Genomic DNA, 25,009 nt, shown 5'->3' on the forward strand with positions numbered 1-25,009 from the left:
GGGGAGGGGAGGGGAGGAGAGGAGAGGAGAGGAGAGGAGAGGAGAGGAGAGGAGAGGAGAGGAGAGGAGAGGAGAGGAAAGAAAGTAGAAAGTAAGAGAGCTAACTAGGAATGGTGTGGGATTCTGCACCCTGTGGTACACCTCCTCCAAGACCACACCCTCTAATCCTTCCCTAACAGTTCCACCATCTGGGAAAAAAACAATCAAATATATGAAACTACTGATGGCATTCTTATTCAAACTATGGCATGCAGTTTGAATCACTACCCTCAGATCCTGTGTGTCCTAAGCATTACTGTGATCAACCCTATTGTTTGTTTATCTGCTATTTGCCCAGGCTATCTCACTGTAACTGGAATGCTTGGGTTAGGTTGCCTGTCACTCCAGAGGCCAGTGAGCACAGGCAAGAACTGACTCTTTAAGTTGTGCTCTGTTCAGAGAACCGGAAGTCTGAGAAGGCAGGATGTTAACATCCTAAAAACTGACCTTTATCTCATTGCCAGCCAACAGTTTATATCAGGAAGGAGACAGGGGTTGTCAATCTTTCCAGAACTCAGTCCAGCCCCCTCAGCTCAGGTGCCTCGCCTCTCAAGTTATCATCTTCCCTCATCCAGTGGGTATTTGGGATCATTCACATCTTTATTTATTTAATTTTATTGTATATGTGTGAATAGTTTGCCTGCATATATATCTATGCGCCACTTACATGTCTGGTGCCCTTGGAAGACAGAATAAGGCAGTGGATCCCCTGGGGAATTAGTTACAGACTGTTGTGAGCCACAGTGTGGCTGCTAGGAATTGAATTTGGGTTTTCTGCAAAAGCCATAAGAGCTCTTAAACAGGGAGCCATCCCTCCCACCTCTCAGACACAATGTAGCACATAGAGTTCGGTTAGTAGCTACTGGTTTAGACTTTCTATTCCTCCCTGAGCAACTGGAGACAAAGAAGCAACTCAAAACAAAACAACAACAAAACCCAGGAGAAGTATGCACCTGTTAAGCTATTAAAGACATCACATGTATACAGACTTCTTTCTACAAGATAGAGTACAAATACCATTTCAAAACACAAAATATCAAAGTGTGTCTCTCTCCCCTTCCTGTCTCCATCACTGGGTTAATCCACAAATACACTGTATCTGTACTTTTCCTGTTTGGCCTCACCCAAACCAAACACAGCCCTAATGGGAGAGGTGTCACCATCACCCACAATGCCCGTGCCCGCTACATTTACGTAAACTTGACATGAACTGTAATCATCTGAGAGGAAGAACCATAATTGAGAGAATTTCTTTAAGGGCTGGGCTGTCGGCAACCTGTAGAGCATTTTCTTAATTAGTGATTGATGAGGGAGGACCCAGCCCACTGTAGGTGGTGCCATCCCTGGGCTGGTGGTCCTGGGTTCTATTAAAAAGCAGACTGAGCAAGCCATTGGGGAGCAAGCCAGTAAGCAGCACCCCTCCATAACAACCAGCTCCTGCCTCTAGGTTCCTACCATGACTGAGCTCCTGTCCTGGCTTCCTTGAATGATGGGCTACGATGTGGAAGTTGCTTTGGTCATAGCAATGGTAATCCTACCTGACAGTGGCCAAGTGAGTAACTGAGGCCCTGAGAGATTGGTAGCTTACTTGAGGTTACATAGCTAACCTTGATCGAAAGCAGTATCTGAGCACATGCAGCCTTCACTCTCAAGCCAACTCGCCATTAGAAGCGTTATCCAACTTCCATTTCCAACAGGTACATCCCCCTGGCCCTAGTTAAACCCCATTTTCAAGCTTCTTCAACCCAAAACCAAAATTTCCTACCCAACTCTTTTTCAAAATACTCATAGAGCTGGCTTATGTAAGTATCTGCCTCGTGCCTCGTGCCTCGGGTCTCATGTGAACTCAGTTTCGTTGTCTTCATTTCAGGACTATGTTGGCATTTCAGAGATGATGCAGCGAGACCCACAAAAGTTATGTAGCTTATCTACACAGCCAAGAAACAACAGAACCAAGAATCTGAGCCTACATCTCCAAAATATCGCCCATTCGTAGATTAATCTGTTAACCAAAATAAACAGAAGAAACCTATCTGCCAGAAAAAAGCCCTATCGAATGGGTGGGTGGGGAACGGGGAGATATGTTTTTTTTTTCTAATGTTGCCACCAATCTTGTGATTTTATGCCTAACAGAAGGGATGGATTCTGTAGTCACGTTCAACTTGAATTCCCCACCTCTGCGAAGTGGAAATCTCTCTGCAAGCTGGGGCAAGGGAAAGGCTGCAGACTGGAACCCGGGAAAGTTCAGTTTCCAAAGTGGGAGTTGGCACTTTATGGCGGATGGCTTTTGGTCGAGACACTTAAACATTCTGAACTGATTTTTCTCATCAGGAAAATGGGCTGGGGCTGAGTGGATGCTGTGGGTTCCTTGTGCTACCTGCATCACATTCTGTCTTGTTCCACATAGAAACTGCACACGCATTCATTGGCAAGCAATACTCAATACATGCTCATGCATGCTTGAACTTTCCAGTGACTAGGAGACTTTGCAAACTATCTTAAGGTGACCTTCATTGTATGGAAATTCTGTAAGTGTACAGTCAGTGCTGTGTGACTGTGACTGGCCTATAAGGAAGCTGTTTTTTCTCTTTCTCTCTTTCTCTCTCCACTTTTTTTCAAATCAACTTTGAGGCATTCCCCTTGTGGGTGTGTGATCTTCCAGTGGCAGTAAGAGCTCAGGTGGCTGTAACCACAGTCCTCAGCCTGCTGCAAATGAATGCACAGTCGTTGCAGAGTACCTAGTATCTTGCAAGGCTGGGTTCCCAGCTCTGCCTGGGGGCCTTCTAAGAAACAGCTGGTTGAGCTTTAGAGCCTGGGGCTTGCTCAGAAGCCTGGACTGTACAACCTGGACCGAACTTCTACTCCCTGGGGCAAACTGGTTCTGGAAGAATCTTTGGTGAAATCGCTATAGCCCAGGACACCAAGGTGAGCAGGAGAACAAAGACTCCCCCCAACAGTGTTCCACCCAACAATGGTGCCCTTGTCGGAGGTCCAATAGGAAAAATGCATCTGAACATCTGACATCATTTTCAAGAAAGACCTCACTAACCACTGTAGAAACAAGAGAGCTGCAGAAATTCGTTTCTTCTTGGTAGTCCTTAAATGCTGGCTGTTCTTCAATATCACAGCAAAGTAGGTGAGAGATGTGGGGGGAAAAAACCACATTATCTGGTCCTCACATCAAGGTCAGTGGGTGCGAGCCATTGTCTAAGCAGCCGACAATCTGCACAGCCCCAGACAGGAAGTAACATTGTTGCAACTGTTGTATTCCTTGTTGCTCTAACCTAATTAAGCAACTTAAGGGAGGGAGGGCTTATTCACGTTTAGCTTCAGAAGGAGACCAGTCCCCTGGGAAGAGGTATGATGGCAGAGCACGAGTTGACTGGTGATATTACTCCTGCAGTCCAGAAGCAGAGAGCTGAATGCTGATACTCACCCCAGTTTTTCCTGTTCAGTTAGTCTAGGACTATTTTTCCATGACTTGTCACCATCAGTGTATAGGAAGTGTCCTTCCTTCTCGCGTAGACCTTTCTGGAAACAACGTCTCAAACACACCCAGAAGTGAGACTCCGTGTTGATCCTAAATCCTGCCCAGTAGAAAATCACGTTTAACCATCATAACACTTACCCTGGCTTTGAAGGTTAGGAATATGAGTCTGAGGGGATGACTAACTCTTCAAAGGCACACAAGGCAATGATGGATGGTGTTTGCATCCATCTAGTAACCTGTCTGCAAATGCCACAAGACACTGTGTTTCAAGGAAGAGAAATTTCGAAGGATAGACACCTGGCTAGAAACATGTATGTTTCCTGTCACCTGGGACCAGGAGCTGTAGGTCAACAGGCATGCTTGAATACTGGCAGAGAGTACACCTGCCATTGTAGAAAGGTACTTTTTCCTGTCTCTTAAAATGTATATTGTGATCCAGGCTTGCTGGCACACGCCTTTAATCCCAGCACTTGGGAGGCAGAGGCATGAGGATTTCTGAAGTCAAGGCCAGCCTGGTCTACAGAGTAAGTTCCAGGACAGCTAGGGCTATAGGGCTACACAGAGAAACCCTGTGTGTGTGTGTGTGTGTGTGTGTGTGTGTGTGTGTGTGTGTGCTGGCAAGATGGCTCATAGGGAAAAGGTGCTTGCCAATGACCAAAGCCGGATGACCTAAGTTCAATCCCTGGGATCTACGTGGTCGAAAGAGAGAGCTGTCTCCTGAAAGGTGTTCTCTGAGCTCCACAGCTGGGCTTTGAGATGCTTGTGTCTATTCTCAAACACGAAGTAAGTGGACGAATGAACAAACATTTTTTCTTTTCTTTTCTGAAAAATTGACGTTGTTTTTATTCACTTTAGAACGTTTCATACATGTGTACAATGTATCTTGATCATACCTGTGTCCCCCACATACACCTAACTCCCCTAAGGTCCTCCATCTCCTCTCCTCTCAACTTCACTATAACTTTATTTTTGGCTACTTTTTTCAGTTCTTTTTCCTATCACCCTTCTAAACCCGCAACATTAGGTAGGAAAGAAAGAAGCTTAGACAGGAAAGGGAGGTCAATCTCCTTACACTACTTCCTGCTGATTAAGGGCATCTAGTTCTTTGGGGCAAGTTTGATCTTTGCTGACAAGATACCCAATCTCTTCTTCTGGTCTCTTTGCACTTGACTACTAGACAACACAGTAAGCAACCACAAGTACAGCAACGAGCCGGCCAATTAGCCCCTTCTATCGGGGTTCAAGCATTTTTATACCCAAGAGTCCCCAGCATTCCAAATGTCACAAACCTGCAGACACTCTCTGCAGCTAGCAGAATCATATGCTCTCACCAGGGCATTGAGGCAAATCATTGTCAGCCACTGTGGACAGTCTAAAGCAACCCCACATCCCACCACCTGGGACCAAAACAAAACCATATTCCTGTACCATTCCTACATCTTTAAAGAAAATGTAGGGAAATTCTCACTACTCTTCGGATCCTTTTGTTAGTAGTCTGTTAAACTCCACCTCCACAGTTACTTGGAAGCGGCCAGGTACGCTCCTCCCCACAGTTACCTGGCAACAGCCAGGTAGCCCTGCCCACTATAAAAGGGGCTGCTTGCCCCCTCCTCTCTCTCTCTTGTTCCCCTGGACCCAGCGCCTGCAGGTTGTCGTCTCCCCTCCCCCCTTCCCTTCCCCCTCTGTCCACGTGGTCATGGCCAGCCTTTACTCCTCTACTTCTCTCCCTCCTCCTGCTCTTCCTCTCTGTTAATAAACTCCCCCTCATGGAACCGTCTTGGTCTGCTGTGATATGTCCGAGCTGCGCGTGAAATTCTTTCGCCTTTTCTATTGTTTATTCTTTGGAATCTATTGTGGACTCCCCTTTCCTCAAGATTCCACTCCCAGTTATTTCAATGGCTGGAATGCTCAAAAAGGCTTCACGGACAAGGATGTTGTCCCATGTCATGGGACTGCACACGAGCCTCGAGACATGGATGGGTGGCCTCTGGCAGAGCATTAGTCAGACACAATTACAGAAGCTCCCCAACTATTTTTAGGAATGCACCAACAAACACTTAGCTGAAGAATGACGTCTCCAACCCCTCCAGTTTGCTACTAGGAATTCAGTAGTGCCAATGCAAGTTGACAAACATTCCGTAGAAGCAAACACAAATCAGACAGAGGTTCTGATGTTCCTAACCCTTGGGTGATGCAAAATAGTCTCCACACACTGTATGACCCAAATTTTCTGCTCAGGGTCTTTTGATTGGGGTCAGTGAATGGGAGACACCATCAGGTCAGAAATGGGAGTAAGAGCAGGAGAATGTATTCCCTCTGCCTCCTCACCTGCCACTCTGTAATTGTGTCTGACTGTGATTGCAATAATGGTTGAGATTCCACAGAGGAAGCCCAGTGTCCACGTACCAGCTATTTTCAGGGATGTGATTCAGCAAGAATTTGGTAACACCATCCCCTCTCAATTGTAGAAGAGGAGACAGGGTCACCGTTGCTGATTCCTAGATCCTGCATCCCACTGCTCCTGTTCACTCACCGCCATACATACCACCTTCAGGGAATACCTTCCACTGATACCCTTGAATGGCCCATATCTTTTCTCCAAGTTCCTAAGTAATTTAGCCTCAGATTTCATATCCTCTACGTGAGTCCTGAGCACCTCACAGGGAGGGCAGCATCCCGCCCAACCATCTCAGGGTGACAGTAATGCCTCTGGTAAGGGCTTAGTTCATTTTTTTTAAGTGATCGTGAATTAACATGGAACACATTTAACATAAACTTTTAAAGTTAAGTCTCAGGGGAGGAAAATGCAGCTTGAATCACAATAGTTATTTCTCTAGAAAGTTCCTAAGAATTTTACCTAATGGAGCAAAGGCAGTGGGTTCAATGAGGAGTAAACCAAACGAGGCGTAAAGCAAATGAGGCGTAAAGCAAACGAACCTGTTTCTCCTTAGGTCCTTTCGTCTCATGGAAGGATACCATCTACCAGGTGATCTCCAACCTGGAATCTTCCATCTCCAGTTCCATCTGTCTGACCATCACTCTGATCTGTGTCTCCCTGTGTACCCTCATTTCCCCTGCCTTGATCCAGATCCTGACCTTCTCGTGTCTGCTTTGGAGTTGTCGTGAGGAGTGGCTCGTATCTTCCCTCATCTGTGCAGTCCCAGCCTAGCAGAATTTGATATGAATGGGTCCCTCCATGAAGCTTGGTTGTGAACATAGCTGTCAGTCACAGCACCAGCCCCGCCCCCTTCTTCCCTCATGCATCCTTCCTTTTTCTGCTTACCCAATAGAACCCTGCAAGTGCAGAGTCCTGGTTATATTACTTATGTGATGGTTATTGTTCATTGTCCACCTGATGGGATTTGGAGTCCCTCAGGAGACACACCTCAGGGGATGAGTGAGGCTGTTACCAGAGAGGTTGAACTGAGAAAAAAAAGACCAGCTCTGAATCTGGGCAGCACTATGCTGTGGGGGGGGGGGGGCCCCGGCGCTTCTGAATACAAGTACAGATGAGGAATAGCATTCAAATCTTTTTGTTCCTGGACCTCAAGCAACATAGGACGAGCTGCCTCTGACTCCTGCCACCACAGTTGGAAGAACTCTCTCTCTCTCTCCACCACACCCTTCCTACTAGAATATCTCCCCAAACTGTGAGACAAAATTAGACCCTCCTTCCTTAGCCTCTCCTTCCTAAGCTCTTCCTTTTTAGACCCTCCTTCCTAAGCCCCTTCTCATCTGGTATTTTCCTCTGATAATTCTGCTCGGGCTCTTAGGCAAGGCCGTTCAAACTGTCTCTGTAAATGAAGAGCAGACAGTTCAAGCCCTGCATGCCTTGCAGCCTCTGATGTAGCCACTCTGTTCCTTTGGTATACGGCCGCCGTAGACAATAGGATAATAAATGTATCCTGCTTGTGCTCCAGAATAATGTTATTTGCAAAGACAGCAGGCTAGATTTGATCCAAAGGCCAGTTTGCAAAACCTGCTCTTAGCAAGTATGTACAACAGCAGGTTCCAACCTGTATCCATACAGTCCCTTTTCTCTGACACTCCTCCTCCTGTGTCGCTGTGCCTCAAGGTCACTTTGCAATTCCTTACCTGTGCTAGGTATGCTAAAGTATCTGTGATGTGTCACTTACTGCTGGCTCTTTAGACTCCCCTCTGACGGTTGCATGCGTCTGAAACACTTGACTTTCTTTCTTTATTTTATTTTTTGGGGTTTTTTTGTCTTGTTTTTTTTTTTTTGTTTTTTGTTTTTTGTTTGGTTGGTTGGTTGGTTTTTTTTTTTTGGTTTTACGAGACAGGGTTTCTCTGTGTAGCCCTGGCTGTCCTGGAACTCACTCTGTAGACCAGGCTGGCCTCGAACTCAGAAACCAGCCTGCCTCTGCCTCCCAAGTGCTGGGATTAAAGCCATGCGCCACCACTGCACGGTAACACTTGTCTTTCTAAATTCCCTGAGTTAAAGTTTTCCCCCATGTCCCCACCATCCTCTCTCAAGTCACCCTGACCTCCTGTGGACTCTGTGCATGCTCCTGCTCTCCTACTGCACCAGCTCTGTTTCATCATGACTGTTGATACATCTGTTTTGTGTTGGAAGGCGACAGTGCCTATTATGAAGTGCTTAGGAAAACTGTAACCTACTCAATTCAAACCAAGGTGCTTTCAGTAGGGGGATTCCAAGTTCATCTGGAGCAGTCCCGATCTTGTTTGTTGCCCAAACATAATTAACCATCCCCTTTTCACTCAGAAGTGACTCTGTGTGGGTGGTAGATTATACCCTTGCCCTACATTTGGATTTTTAGATTCTAATTTTAATATTGTGGGGATGTGTGTGCATTTGCATGTGTTTGTGTACATGGATGCAGTTCCCATGGAGTCCAGAAGAGGGTGTGAGATTCTCTGGAGCTGGACTTCTAAGGACTTGCGAGCCACTTTGCCCTGAATGCTGGGGAAACAGCTTGCATCTTCTGTAAAGTGCAGTCACTTAACTACTGCATCATCTCTATCTGTTTTACACTCTTTGTGTACCCTGCTATCTGCTCAACCTCTACACGGGATCCATACAGAAAGACTTATAGTCCCCTTCGAGTGTTTTCCCTCTTGTCGGTATTGACTGGAAGGTCAGTGACCCTGTTTTCCCCAGGACCAAGGTTAAATAGCTATCGGGACAGATCCACTTTTCTTTGTCCACTTAATCCAACAGAAAAGAGCCGGTCAGGGTGCTGAATATGGTACAACTTTCAAAAATGCTACAGTTCTATTGGGCCACGAAACTTTGCTCTATTCTGTGACTGAAGACAGCACAGAGAGAAAACAACAGGACCCACAGGCCAGGAAATTTCCCAGGTTCAGTCTTCACCAGAGACAAGCCATTTGTGGAGTCTCCATGGCCAAAGTGGATATATCTCATCAGAACAACCACAGGACTAGCTTATGAACAAGATGCTCAGAGAGAGAAGAGAGGTGCAGGACCACCCTTTCGCTATACCTCCCCTACCTGTTAGAAGAGCTTCCCAGTTGGCCTAGCCTCTCCTCTGAACTTCCTCCCTCATCTCCTGCATTGTGGACAGTTCCAGCTCTGTTTTCTGGCTCCTTCGCAGGAATCTGGAGCGGCCACCTGACAGAAGGCTGCGTAAAGGGGACTGGTTCCTGGAAAGCAGCAGTGTATCTGGGAGTCGTTCCCAAAACTCTTGACGCTCTGGACTGAGCAATATGTAACTGGATGTGCTTGCCAACAGTGCTTCCCTCTACAGGATCCTGTGTATATTCATCAAGTGTCATCTGCATAGCATTGCCAAGGGGGTCCCCTCCTATTGCTATTTCTGAGAGAACTGTGTCCCTCTCAACCCCAGGGTTCTAACAGGTACATGACCTTGAGTCCATGCTCCCGGGTTTTTTTTCTGTCTCTTTTGATTTGGAGAACATCCACATTGGTCCCAGAAGCTTCAGTTCTCCTGAGTGGACTTGTATCTCTTGCTGTGCATCAGCCAAATTATGATTTTAAAAATATGCCAGCGGGCCCAGTGAGATGGCTCTGTGGGTAAAGGTGCTTGCCACCAAGATTGGTGGTCTGAGTTTGATCCCCAGAACCCACATGGTGCTCTCAGACACATGACATGTGAGCATAACACCCACTCACCCTGCGTGCACAGAGAGAATGAATAAATGTTAAAAAATTATTTTAGTATGTCCATAAGCAAAACATCAGGCTCAGACAGGGCATTCCTCAAAGACATTGAAAGATCCATCACATGATGAGAATCCCCCATTTCCTTTCCAAATTGAAAGGTGCTGGATTTGGATGTCTAAGCTCTTAGAGCAAAAACTTCAGGAGCTGCTGCCAAGAAAAGATGACCACACACACAACAGAAAGGGGAAAATTGCATCCAAGAAGCACTGTGCTTGTCTTAGTTAAGGTTTTACTGCTGTGAAGAGACACCATGACCAAGGCAACTCTTATAAGGACAGCATTTTACTGGGGCTGGCTTACAGGTTCAGAGATTCAGTCCATTATCATCAAGGTAGGAGCATGGCAGTATCCAGGCAGACATGGTACAGGAGGAGCTGAGAGTTCTACATCTTCATCTGGAGGCCACTAAAAGAAGACTGGATTCCAGGCAGCTAGGACAAGAGACTTAAAGCCCATGCTCACAGTGACACACCTACTCCAACAAGGCCACGCCCATGCCAACAAGGCCACACCCCATAACAGTGTCACTCCCTGGGCCAACAATATTCAAACCACCACAGCGCCCTTTGACGTTCCTCACGTGGAACAAGCTGTAAGTTCCGTAGAGAATCAAGGACAGGATCAATTACATCCAGTGCCAAAGAACTTGTGATGTGGAGACAGGAACTGTGAATTCAATTCAGCAAATGGATCACTTATTACAGAAAGTATTCCATAAGCTTTGAACTTGAGAATCTTAGCTGAGCAATATTCCCTGTTGGTAACAAGCCACCCAGTCCAGAGAGAGAGAGAGAGAGAGTCTCTAGAGAGATGACTCAATGGTTAAGAGCACTCCCTGTACTTTCAGAGGACCTGAGTTTGGTGTCCACCAAACACATGGCAGACCACAGTGGTCTAAACTACAGTTCCAGGGAAGCCAATGCCCTCTTGGGGCTCCCATAGGCCCTGTATGCACTTGGTATGCAGACATACATGTAGGCAAACACTCAATACATAAAATAAAAATAATAAATAAAATTATTTTAAAGAGAAAGTATAAGAAAAATTCACAAAGGACAGTAATGAAAAATATAACCTTAAGCCGTTTATGTAAGCTAAGTTGTAAGTTGGTGTTTAAGACCGGAAGGAGTGATGGCATAGCATCTTCATGAGCATTGCAGTAGAATGCATGAGATGAAGGGCATCAGGCTGGGATCCCAGACTAAAGTCAAATTTTGAATAAGTTTTTATCCTCCCAGTAGAAGGATGATCATAAGGGGCCAGCAAAGGGTTTTGATGAGAGCAGTAATCCTGTATGTTATATTTTAGAAACAGCCATTTGGAAATAGTGCCCCAAATAGGTACCAGCAATAGGAAGTGAAAGTCACTGGCAGGCCTGAGCTTGGCAAACATGGCAGCCCCAGGTTTTGCTTTGTACTCTTCTCACTCTTGCTAAGAAATCATTAGCAAGATTAGATCACCTTCCCAAAGATAGCCACCAGGATCTGTTCCCTTATTTGGCTATTCCCTCCTCCTGAGGCTAACCAGAAAGGTCCAGCTATCAAAGGATTGAAGTCCAGCAATCAAAAGCCCTCTTTTGGCTGCCCTAATTAACTTGTCCAATCAAGATTAAACACCTCATCCTAATGTGGATCATCATCCCTTTTTTCTCTAGAAACTGCCATTTGCCTATGGACACATCTGTCTCCTCTCTATCCTGAGGTAGTCCTTTGTCCATCTGGGGCAAATCTCTCTCCCTCACCATCTCCCTTGCCCAATGTTTCCTTTCTTGCTTATGTGGTCCTCCCTCCTTGCCTTTGTCTCCTTTGTGCTGAGAATTTGGTCTTGGTGTGTCCTGTGCTGATTCTGGTCCTTTTAGAGTCTGGATAAGACACAGGGCCCTGCCAAGCTCAGAATCTAGAGCAAACAAGCCAATGGGGGAAGATGGGAAAAGCACTTTGTAGGGATATTGACAGGCCCAGTTTAAGAGAGAAGAAAAGGTAGTTACCTTTTGGTGACCCAAAATATCTTGAACTCAGATGTAGATACCATTTTTAAAAGCTATAACATGTAGGAAGAAAAAAAAATCAGCCGATGGCAAAGGCACAAAGACATCCACCACTCTAAAGAGTTTACAAGGGAAAGGTCCTTGGATGGCAATGAGTCCCTGAGTCTTCTGTGAAATGGAGACATGGGTATACTCTACAACTTCCACCAAGAGCTGTCTTGTTTCCAAATTTGGGCTTCTTGGGGTCTGGAGTTTCTTCATTCATGATTCATTGTAATTTGAGGAGTAAGAGTATGAATCATTCTTTGATTCTAATTATATTTACTCCAACTTAGCTAGGCTGACTTGAGTCTACTGGGAAAGTCTAACTATTGGCCCAGTGTTCCTATGTTTGGAAGCAAGAGGGCAAGATCTAATCTTTTGCCAAGCCTTGAGACCTCAGTGCACAAAGCTCCACCCAGGGTTCCTGAAACCTTTTGGTGTCTTGACACGTTGGATGAAAATTAGAATTCAGTTTCCTTCCGTGTATCTGTGGGCTTTCCATCTGTGGTTCAACAAACCACAATCAAAAAATGCTTAAAGGGCTGGAGAGACGGCTCAGCAGTTGAAAAAAGATGTTCTGCTCTTGCAGAAGACCAAAGTTAGGATCCTAGAACTCACAACCTCCCGTTACCCCAATTCCAGGGCATCCAACATCTTTTCCTGGATTCCACAGATACTTACATTCATATGCATCTATCTCACACACAGACACACACAGGCATAGGACACGATTTAAAAATAATAAAAATATTTTAAAACCATATGGGAGGGAGCGAGTTGTTACATGTAAATACTGTGCGTCTTACATAAGCTGGCCACTGTGGATTTTGGTATTTAGGGGCTCATGGTACCAATATCCTATGATGCAGTGAAAATGTATAAACAAAGTTAAGTAGGGACCATAAAACATTCTAGGTGTTTCCACAGAGAGAATCTAACAGGTGAGATGTGCATACTGCCTTCCCTGTTAGTGACAGGAAGCCTAGAGAAGGGACTTCTCAGAGCAAGCTGCTGGCCGGACCAGGATAAAAATAATGAACTCTGGGGGAGACCATGCCTTAATATATAAAGTGGAAGCAGTTGAGGAAGACATCTAATGTCAACCTCAGACCTCCAAGGGCATACGTGTGCATGTGGACATACATGCAAACATGCATAAGTGAGTGCATACCACACATACATGTGCAAAAAAAGAAAAACCTCTACATAGAGTTAACACCAAATAAAGGAAGGAAAAAAGGAAGGAAGGAAGGGAGGGAGGGAAGGAGGGAAGGAGGGAGAAGGAGGAGGATGGGAGAGAGAAGTAGAGGGAAAGGAGGGATGAAGGAAGGAGAAAGAGAGGGAGGGAGAGGAAGGATGGAGAAGAAAAGGAAGAAGGGGGAGAGAAGGGGAGGGAGGGAGAGGGAAAGGAGAGAGGGAAGAAGGAAGGAAGGAAGGAAGGAAGGAAGGAAGGAAGGAAGGAAGGAAGGAAGGAAAAGATACAGGAGTGATCCCATGGAGCCAGGACTGAGACAGGCCAGGCTAATGCTACTCTAGGATGAGCTAAGAGAGGCTGGGTCTGCAAACACCAGGAGAAGCCACTTTCGAACCAGCCACCAATACTGAGGCAAAGGGGCCATGGCTGAGGCAATGCTGGCATGAACAGCCAAGGAGGAAAAAGCAAACTCCCTGTTTTTGCCCCTACTGGAAGGACCTGGCATGAAGCTAGCTAACAAAGAAGAAAGCAGGTTTCAGAGTCCCGCATCACCAAGAGAGTAGAGAGAGGGAAGTCTGGGGGTCAAAACCACCAGCTCAGTGACTAACAGATAGGATGACCTTTTTATAGCACATGAATGGAGAAATATCACATTACTGTATTTTCTGAGAGGGCAACCACAACATAACAAGTGCCTGGAGTGGTGGCAGACAGCCGAAGACTTTCCCATCTGCCTCAAAGAAAAGAAACAAAGGGATCTCATGGAGTGAAAGTTGGACTGGTTGTTTCTGCAAACTGAAGTCGGCCCACCCTGACCTGACCACCCATATAACTCCCAGCACCTTCAGGGTGCCTGAGACATACGCAAATAGAACATGGCAAAGGAAATATAATACCTCTCCCTTGATGAGTTACCCAAGCTCAATCATAACCTACTAGAGTAAGATCCTCTTGCCAGCCTGGAAGAAGGACATTCTGTGTTGTGAATTGCTGGTGACATACAGGATGTACCAGGCTAACTGACCACTGGGCTTCTGGGAACCTGCCATCCCTGCATCCTTTCTCACCATAGTAGCGCTGAGATTGCAGATACAGGCTACTATACTGACTTTACTTGAGGATTGGAACTCAACTCCTCACACCTTTGTAGCAAATGCTTCAGTCACTGGGCCTTCTCTATTAGGTGTGCTTCTATGGTCGTCTGTTACAGGCTGTCTCAGTTAGGGTTTTACTGCTGTGAACAGACACCATGACCAAGGCAACTCTTATAAGGACAACATTTAACTGGGACTGGCTTACAGGTTCAGAGGTTCAGCCCAGTATCATCAAGGCAGGAGCATGGCAGCATCCAGGCAGACATGGAGCAGGAGGATCTGAGAGTTCTACATCTTCATCTGTAGGCTGCTAGTAGAATACTGACTTCCAGACAGCTATGACGGGGATCTTAGAGCCCACACCCACAGTGACACCCCTACTCCAACAAGGCCACACCTTCTAATAGTGCCACTCCCAGGGCCGAGCATATACAAATCGTCACACGTGCTATAGTAAATTGTCACCAGGATGCTCTTTATTCTCTATTTCCCATCTACGGTCGACATGGGCCCGCTCAATAACACTTAATATGTTCCGGGAATTTTCAGTCTTCAAGATGGCGGACTAGTGTAGAACACAGAAGTAGCCAGGCATTGCCACCCACTGTGAGTAGTTCAGATGGTAGTGGTAGTGAGCATTCAGGCTGTCAGGGCACGCCCAGAACGTAAGCACAGGAGAACCTTTTAAAGGAGGTCTTAGTTCAAGGGCAATCAATGCTAAGATGTCGAAAAAATTGAGGTGGCTCTTTACTGCTGAACTTAATACTAGGTGGTAGCCTTCCTTCAAGCACATGATGTGGACCCGAAATAAGAGCAGTTCTTCCTCAAGATGTTTTCTTCCCTGAGTTTAAGTTCTCTCACAAGAGAGCATCTAGTTGAAAATCCAAAATCCAGAAGAATATTTTAAAATGTGTGCTTGGACTTGATACAACTCCAATAGAGATTAGATTAGCAATTGTTTCTCTAAATAACCAGCACTTCCTCTCGAAACTGTGCCCAAAGCAACCCTAAAAAGCCTCTAATTTCATGAAACGTGTCATTTCCTTTCCTCTCCAAGACCCCATTTTCCTTTCTTCCCCTGGGCCTCATTCTTTTTTGTTTGTTTGTTTGTTTCTTGACTGTAATGCTTTAGCGTTTGAAATACTCCTCCTCCTTGGCAACCGATACAATAAGAGTTTCCATTTGGGAGGCGGGGTGTTTGGTGATGCTGAGAGTTTTGATCCCAGCCAAGGTCCCACGCAAGGTCAGAGAGACAGCGGAGCTGAGATTAGACGCCTCGCCCCAGGAGCCTCAGCGTGAGACCCACTGCAGTTTTCCTGTCATCTTCTGAATCTGGAACTGCCTCCCACCCACACAAGACTTCTCTGGCGCTTCCTTCCCTTTCCCTAACTATGCTCAATCACCCAGGTTCTACACTGACTACAGGGTCTGCCAGTGGTTTTTGACCAATTCCGCATGCGCGCTACTCCGGAAAACCAGGGAAGTGGGAAAAGCCTCCTCGGTCACTCACCTATTCCAAGCCAAACTCTGACTTGATTGCCCAACAAATGAAAAGAAGGGGCTGAAGCAAGATGCTCTCAGCAGGGCTCAGTTTGCCTTGAATGTTGGGGCGAGTACATAAGCCCCTCCCTCTCCCACCTATTTCACACCAGGTTGACTCTCATGCCAATCAAATGTTGATCCTTCGTTGGTCATCCTGGGAGCTGTTTGGGAAGCGGAGGTAACCTAATCTTCGTAAGTTCTCTAAAGCACATGTATTCCTCCCACGAGCAGTATAATTAGCAACCAAAAGAAAAAAGAAAAAAAACACTGCTCCACTCCGCTTCAGGCTACCATCTCATTTAAGGTGGGCTATTAACTTTTCAGAGGGCGTGAAAAGCTACCTCGCCATTTTAAATAGAGCGAAATGCGGAGGAATCTGCATTTAAACGTCTAAAACAGCGGCAAGCACCCACCACCACCCACAGATCTAGCAATTGAGGTTTTTCTTTCTCTTTCTCTCTTTCTCTCTTTCTCCCTCCCACCCCCACCCCTTCATGCCCCCCCCCCCGGCTTGGCCTATTATTTATTTAGAATCGGAACCAATTCCTTTCAGGAGAATGCAGCCATCCAAGCTGACATCTGGAAGCGTCTAGAAGGAAGTGTAAGGGTAACCAACACCGAGGTAGGCAGACTTGCAAAGTCATCAGCACTCATCTACCCAGAATCCCCTGCTTCTCCCCACAGTGCTTAGACCTGGCTCGGAAGAGAAACACCCGGTTTAGAGGTAGGGGCAAACGAAAGCAGAAACAAAAATAAATTCAGAGTCCTCCTAGGTAGAGGGTTCTTTACACCCTCAGACCCCGAGCCCTGGACTTTCTGTTAGCCCCAGAAATTGCTTTGATGCCGAAATTGTGACTTGATATTTGGTCTGTCTCACCTATATGGAGATATTGGGGTGGGGGTTGAGGGGGGCTGTGTAACGGGTAATAGGGAGAAAAGGAAAACTGTGTCCTTTTAAAAAAAATACAATTGCGTTTTTTTAAAAAAAAATTAAAATTAAGTTGAAAAGAAATTAGCTCCAAGAAAAATTTTTTTTTTCCTTGAAGAGTGACTTTGCTGAGTGTCAATTAGGGAGCCTGTACTCCCGGGGTAGCTTAGCTGCTGCTGCTTCAGAGCCAAATCCTCAGACGCCCACACAGATCTGTGAAATCAATTGTCTTCCCCAAACATGTGGTAACCACGGCGAAGTGAAATGACTAAAACTCCTCTCAAAGATGACATCGTTCGCTCCTCTAGTCTTCTTTCCTGGAGCCCAGAAGGGACCGGAGGGAGGAGCGGGGAGGGGCTCCTCCTGAGGATTGAGGATTTTTTTTTTATCAGTTAGTTTCAGACTTCTGGTTTAACCTAGTTATTTGGGGGATGGAGAGTGTGCGGGGGTGGGAGGTGGCTGGCAGACAAAGACCAATCAAGTGAGGACTGTCATTGCTGACATACTGACACCTGCATGTCAATGCCAAGGTGGGGGGCTGCAAGGGCTCCCCCGGGAGTCCCCACATGACCGCTCCATGTGTTTCTCCGATCACCCCACCATGGTGCAAGACTACCACGGAGAACGGAGTGGCTGGCATACTGAACCTGCCATCCTGTGACATTTCCCTGGACAAGGCAGCTCAACTCCAGCCCCAACAATGCCAGGAAGACAGGAGAAGGCCATCAGTCTCCATTAGGGAGACAGAGTTATTCTCTCATATTATGGCCCTGTCATGTCCCCTTTAGTCTCCAAAAGGCAAGGCTGTCTCATAGATCATCAGCAGCATGTTCTCCTCACAAAGATGGAGAACCCCACGGAGGGATCCTTTTTGCCCAAGTCCCTCCTGAGATAGCCAAGGGCCTTCCCCTTGACAGAAAGGATGCTAGCCTGCCAGCAGAGACATCTGCATCCTAATTAAATGCTAGGCTTTGAAGAGTGCCAAGGAGGGAGCTGACCTCCCGTTTGCAAATCAGAAGTTTAAACAAACTTCCACAGCCTCCACAGGCAAGGAGAGCACCCCTGTGGGGCCAAGAGGGGAGGGAGGAAAAACAGCCCAGATCCAGTTCTTGGGAATCCAGCTATGCTTAAGCTTGGCACGTACACAATCCTGTCACTGGAAAGTGACACACTATTTATAGCTCTTATATTTAAATAAGCTGCAGATATAATATTTTATTTAATTCTTCCACAAGCTTCACATTATATTTAAAAGGCATTTTTTTTTCCCGGAGACAAATTTGGGACTTAGAGAAGCAGTTATGATGAGAAGAGATAGATTTTTTTTGTCCAGTCACAGACCTTGAATTGGTGACTGTGGTGTGTTAGCTGATTGGATATGGAACATTCTAGAATACTGGCATACGTCCTAGACGACAGCGTTCGGAGTTGCCAACCACTGAGACTGACTATGTGTCTTACCCTGTTCCATGTGTTTCTGCTCTGTACCTGTTCTCAGTTAATTAACAGAGGGAGCACTACTCTGAGAGACAGGAGTTATCATTTCCTAGTTAGGCATGCTTATTAGAATGTGGGGAAGTTATATAATTCACTAAGTCCTCAGTGGGTAAACAGTAGTTAGAATGCAATCTTCAGGACTCGAGTGTCCATACACAGCTACTTCATTTAGGTGTCCTTACACGCAGCAACCCCAAATCCAGATATTTTGTGCAGCAGGCTAGATGAGCCCAGTAGAAAAAGCTAGCCTAGTGGTATGGCTCATGTCTTTAATCTCAGCACCTGAGAGGCAGAGGTGAGCAGATCTCTGAGTTTGAGGCCAACCGGGTCTACAGAGCAAGTTCCAGGAGAGCCAAGGAGGCATAGAGAAAGGCTGATTCAAAAAAAAGCAAAAAAAGAAAAAGGTTATGCACTGACCACCCTTCCCATGGGCTCCTCACCAGTGTTGGTGTGGGTAAATCAGTTGAAAATGACTTTATGGGACCTCTCAAAGGTACAGACTTGTCATGAAGCACTGTGAGGGAAAAACAAAATGAGGACAAGCCAGCCCTTCCTTGGTCAACCAACAGGGGCACAAAGTCCACTCTTGAACTCTTTAATCAGCCTAGGAGCCACCAGTACTTGCTGTCCCGGGAGCACTGTCACATCAGCATGTGGTACCCTAGACATCCTGCATGCTGGTAGAGAAGGATAACCCACCTTTTGGCCCTTTCTCCGTTTAGTTTAATGTGGGCAGTAGCATTGCCCTAAGGTTCTAGCTATTAAACTGGGTGCCTCTATTGTTTGGAACGTGACTCACAGGGCTAGGGAAGGGCTTCTGCCATGACCCAAGTTAAGGGGGGCAGCAACAGAAATCCAAAGCAAAGTGGATGGTTCTGGGGTGCCCTGTGGATGTCCTGACCCCAGCTGTCTCTTTTCTTTCTGTGAAAAGAGCCCTGGTTGCTTGTGGCTAACTGTCTTCTTCCTAGTCAAAGGTTTTACTAAACCCAGAATGATAACTCCATTTTCCTTAGTTGGTGGGAGAGGCTGATGCAGTCTCCTGTTCCGACTTATCTGTTACAGCTGGTTAAGCGGCCTGTGGGGGTGGGGAGGGAAAAAGCTCTGGAAAAGTTCCTGTGTCAACAAACAGAGTAACAAGATGTACCCAAAAGAAAACAAGTATCTTTTTCTTCCGGAAGTGACACCCTGAACTGCTACAGCTTTGTGCTTGCCAGACACTGCCCTCCCCCTCCCCCCCCCCCGCCTGCCCCTCGAGGAGGAGGAGGAGGAGGAGGAAGAGGACAGACACAATGACTCAATGATGGGGAGAGTCTGAAGTCATCAGCATGGATGCTGTCCAATTAGGGTATTTAAACCTGGAGCTGTCCAATTAGGGTATTTATTTGACTGTGTAGGGTGGTGTATTCCTCTCATTTGTCAGCAAGAGTTTGGTTGGGAAAATACTAGCAGTGTGTACTGTGAAGGAGACTACAGCCAGTGTGCCATCCACGGAATGTGTGGAGAGTCCTTGCCCTGAGCAAAGGAGCCTCGAAATGAAGGCAGCAGTTTCTGGTGACCTAGTTCATGTCTTCGAGAAGTTGCAGAAGTGTCCTCCCGCAAAACAAGACTGCTTGAACCACGGCAACCGTACAAGCAAAGTGCAGAGATTTGAGCTAAAACTGCCGCCTCATCTGCAAAGCATCAAACCCACAAGAAAGGATACAGTTTAGCGTTGTTCTGTGAATTTCCCAGCTTCGTTCATTGATCGAAACACAACCAAATGCTGGCTCACCTCTTCCTTGTACATCAGATGCTTTAATGAGAGACACAGAGTTACCCAACCCCCGTCCACTTATGTACATCTTCCATGACAGTTGTGCCCTATAGATACCAGGAAAGGGGTGTCATTTGTAATGGGGTCCCAGCAGCTGTTTCTGAAGTCTTAGAATTTTTCACTTCTGGCTAATTAGAAGGTTCTTAATTAGCTAATCTTTTATCCAGTGTGTTAGTCAATGAGGGCTTCCCTGTCCACTGCCACGACCTTCTCTTTATCACACCTTAGAAAGAGAACTATAAAATACGTTATTGATGAGGAGCTCCCCTCAACTCGTGTGAACCTCACGAGGAGACATCAAGAAAGGTGAGGCTGTGTGGAGTCTCATTTCTCTCAACACCAGCTTCCTCTGGGACTAGAGCAATTCACAACCTTTGAAATCTGTTTCCTTCTACACGATCAGTCTTATTTTTTTTTTTAATTATGTGGAGGTAGGAATAGGCAGGTTCCCTTAGAAGATGTCAGATGCACTTGAATCAAGAGTTTCAGATGGTTGAGCCTTTCTGCATAGGTGTTGTGCATGGAACTTGCGTCCTCTTCAAGAGAGGGAAACTCTCTTAACTGCCTATTCCTCTCTCCATTCCCTCCTCCTGAATGAAATAGAGTTGAGTTAGATCATCGTCTCTCAACCTCGGCATCGCTAATATTTTGGACCAGAAAACTCTGAAGATGTTTGCAGCATCCCTGACCTCTAGCCAATGACATTCCTTCATTGTTGTGACCAAACATGTTTCTACACATTGCCAAAAATCCCATCGGGGGAGGGGGGAGTGGATAAATCACCCCAGCTGAGAACCATTGAATAGATCAGGATTTATAAAAGCCAAAACACATCCAGCGGTTATGTACATGAGAGATGTTTTTAAGGCAGTAAGCAAATTTAAGAGTTAAGTATTCTCGTCTCTTGTGGCTTCTTGCCATACCTTATGTGATTACATATATGTTCTTTTATGTGCAGGCACAGCAACTGGGAAGCCTCAGCTGTTGGTCCTCAGATACTGGAAGACAGACTCTCTCTGGCCCAAAACTTATTAAGTTAGATACTCTGGGTGGTCAGTGACCCCCAGGGATGTGTTTGTCACTGCCTTCCTAAGTGCTGGGATCACAAGTATACATACAACTAGCTTCTCTATGTGGATTCTGGAAATTCAATGCGTGTCCTTGTGTGCCAAGCACTTTACTAAGCCAGTCCTCTTTCTGTGACTTCAAGAGAGAGCAGTGATTCTATGGTTATGTAAAATCCCCTTGGCTCTTTAAATGCCAACAAATCATTTCTTGTTGCAAACAGGGGGATAAGCTCTGAACTTATGTGGTTCGAATTTCAGGTCCGCCTCTTAACAACTTCAGTACTGGGGTAGCTCTTTAATAGGTGTCTCTTTTCCTATCTACAAGGTAACAGTAATGCACTTTGTAAGATTATGCCAGACTTACACAACACAGCACCCATAAGAGACCCAGGAACGTGCACGCAGTAGGCACTCAATAAATAGCACATATGTTTTATCCTGAAGCTATAAAAAAAAAACACTGCAAATCAAACTAAATACATCTATGGGCCGGATTGAGCCTGTGGGATAGAGTCACAAGTCTGGACCATGGGATTTCAAGGGTCCTTTCAGGTTTCCTAAGGTTTCCTGATTTTATTTTATGAAACCAGGACACCGTTTGCCTCTTACTAATTCATATAAACTAGTTGAAGAGACAGAACTCTAACGCTAGCCAAGACCAGGTAGTCACACTAGACTTGTGAGGAAACACCAGTGGTAAACTGTGTGTTCTTGATAGCCTTGAAAAAAAAGATGGGCGCCAACTCTACTCTTCATTTTAAGAAAAGGTTGCCTGCATGTAAAGGCACATGCATTTAATTCTCCTACTTGGGAGAGAGAGGCAGGCAGATCTTGGTGAGTTGGAGACCAGCCTGGTTTACATAGTAAGTTCCAGGACAGTCAGAGCTACGTAAGTGAGACCCTATCTTGAAAAATAAAACAAGCTAAAGCAAGCTAGGTCTTACTGCTCTCAGCCATGCTCATAGATGCTTCTGTTTATTGTTGGTAAGGAACAAGCTCATAAGTGACTGTCTTGTGCCCATCCCTAAATAGAAGATCTCTACGACCCTCTCCCAAGCTCAACATCATGGAAGAGGGGGACAGAATGAGCCTGAAGGTTGGAAGGAGGTCTGGGAAAGAAGAGCTATGTTCCAGATATGATATGACTGTTGCATCTCTGAACCCCCTAGTAGTAGGAGTTCCCTGAATAAGACTGGGCCTATTAACATTCCGTCACGCATGGGGGCGGGGCTTATAAGTCCCCACCCCTCTCCCTGAAGAGGAACAGACAAGGTTATGGTTGCTCAGAGAGGAACGGTCATATTCCTGAGTGTTGTAACCGCTGGAGAGTGGCCATTGCTCACATAAACACACCCCTCCCCCATGCTGATGCAGACAACACTAATTAAATACAATGACGTACAAATGACAAACGTCGGGATGGAAATAGGGGAGGGACCTGATGGGAAGAAGAGATTCATTTGAGAGGAAGAGGGGGATGAAAGAGGGTAAGGGAGAGAAGAACATGATCTCTTGTGACTCTTTGAAAAGAAAACACCTGAGATGGGGGGATGGGGAAGAGTATCACACTTGGAAGCCGCCATCCTCAACCTTTTTCTTCCGGAGAAATGACAAGAAAGTACAGTGAGCTGTTATTTGCTTTCTAGCGAAAGCCAATCGACAAGCGTACATTGGTGTCATTAGCCCAATTGCTTGTCAGTGAGGCCGTTGATGAAGGCACTAATAGATTGCCTCCTCCAACCTGATCCTCCCACTGGAAGACAACATATCCATTCCTGATCAATACTTCGATCTGTGCTACTTATAATGCTGTCAGACATGCATACCCACTTCACTCCAGGGTGCAGAAATGAGATTATTTATTTATTTATTTATTTATTGGTTTTTGCAAAACTGAGATCAGGCATTATATAGCCTTGGATGAGCTGTATTGTGGTTTAAAACCATATAACCAGATCAGCAAGATAGAGGATTACCAGAAGCTAAGGGTGTAGCTCCAATAGGTACACCCTTCCCCCCCCCATGCATATGGGAAGACAGCTCACAATGAGCAAGCATGAGGACCTGAGTTCAAATCTCCACTACCTATGTAAAACTATGGCTGGAGCATTCGTAATCTCAGCTTAGCATGAAGTGGAGATAAAGGGATTACTGGGGATTGTTGCTTTAAGAAGCCCTGAACTGGAGCTGGAAAGATGGCTCAGCGGTTAAGAGCACAGGCTGCTCTTCTGGAAGTCGTGAGTTGAAATCTCAGCAACCACATGGTGGTTCACAACCATTGGTAATGGGATCCAATGCCCTCTTCTGGTATGCATGAAGTCAGGGCACTCATATACATATAATAAATAAATAAATCTTTTTAAAAATTATAATTTAAAAAAAGCCTTAAGCCTTTCTATCTACTGTAAACATGAATACAAAGGTGTTTTCTGAGCAAAACCCTGCTCTCCTCTTACCTCTAAGACTCTAGAACTCCCAACAATTTTCAGCTTTGCATGGGGGGGGGGCGGGGTCAGTGTGCAGAGAAGGGGAGGGCAGGGCAAGGGAAAGCTTGAGCTTCGGGAGAACCACAGTAAATAAATCTGACTCTCAGGTGTTCTCGGCATTATTTAGTTTTTTGGTTTTTGTTTGTTTTTGTTTTATTGAGGACAATGAAATTGGAAAGAAATCCTTCTGGGGAGTCCACAGTGACTTCCTACACCAGGGGAGCAGCCTGTGAGAGCAGTTATGTCCCATAGAGCCACTGGGGTACTGAACTAGGTGCTTGCCACACAGAAGTAGAAACAGAGGCATCCCTTTCCCTCCAGTTAAAATACAAACATTATAGTCAAGATAGAATTTCATACAAACACCACAAATGAGACTCCAAATTCTGTGCCAGCGAGATGGTTGGGGTAGTCATGATGAGAGAGCTTGACACCAAGCACGGTGACTGAATCCAATCCCCATGACCCACATGGCAGAAGGAGAAGTAAGTTGCCCTCTGACCTCCACCCATACAGGACATGTGTGTAACTGCTTGCACATGCACACACACACACAGAGAGAGAGAGTCATAACTTTAAACAAAAAAATATTCCAACTCTACGTTATCATCTAGATCAGTGGCTTTTTCCAACATTTTCAAAAATAAGCTGTTTGCAAACAAACTCTTACACTGTCTTAATGTACAAATGAATGAACATTTTCAATTTTGTTACTTAAAAAAAAAAACACCTAGATCTAAAACTACCTTCACCCAATAGTAGGTTAAGTATGCATAGCTAAGCTATTAAGTAATTAAGTTTCAAATCGGCAGTGGCATGTCTGCCGGTAACAGATTTTGTAAGCTGGACACAAACAAGTCTGAACTGCAAACAGGATCAGTGTCCAGTTACCATCTTCTTATTCTGAATGACACATTTAAATGTTCACATAAAACAAAGACGGACAAATGACAAATCTCTCACCGTGCAGGGAAACCACTCCTATCCACAAAATAGACACACAGGCAGCCGAATCTCAGGAGGAAAAAGATAGAAGCAGAAGAAATACCCAAAAGATAGTAGCTGTAATTTTTGTAAAGCCATTGAAAGATACCAGCCCACAGATACAGGACCAGCAACCTCCAAAGCGTCTAAAGCACTGTTTCTCCACCCGTGGCTCGAGACCCCAAGACCCTTCACAAGTGTCGCCTAAGCCCATCAGAAAGCACAAATATCTAATTATGATCTATAACAGTGACAGTTATGAAGCAGCAACAAAATAATTTTGTGGGCGGGTGGGGGGCGGTCACCAGGAAGGTTCAGAATCACTGATCTAAAAGTGAAGAAACCCACACATGGGCATGCAGTAGTCAGGCTGTTTAATAATAATCATGGGGAAAGGTGGGTGCTAGCTGGTGGGGAGTGGAGGGATATATTCAGCACAGGGAAACCACACGACAATGAAATATAAAAGCTTCCAAGAGCCCTAGGACACCGGAAGCTGGGAAGTCCCATTGGGCTGTAGCCTCAACAAACAGAATGGTCCTGAAAAACATCGAAGATCTAGAAAGATCCTTCAACTGCCCTAAGAAATGGCCTAGCATGTGCACTAGGAACATTGTGCACATCTGCTAGTACTAGCCCCTGGTGGTAGTACTAGCAC

Source organism: Grammomys surdaster, unplaced genomic scaffold (genome assembly GCF_004785775.1).
Source record: "Grammomys surdaster isolate TR1022 unplaced genomic scaffold, NIH_TR_1.0 367, whole genome shotgun sequence".
Classification (NCBI taxonomy): domain Eukaryota; kingdom Metazoa; phylum Chordata; class Mammalia; order Rodentia; family Muridae; genus Grammomys; species Grammomys surdaster.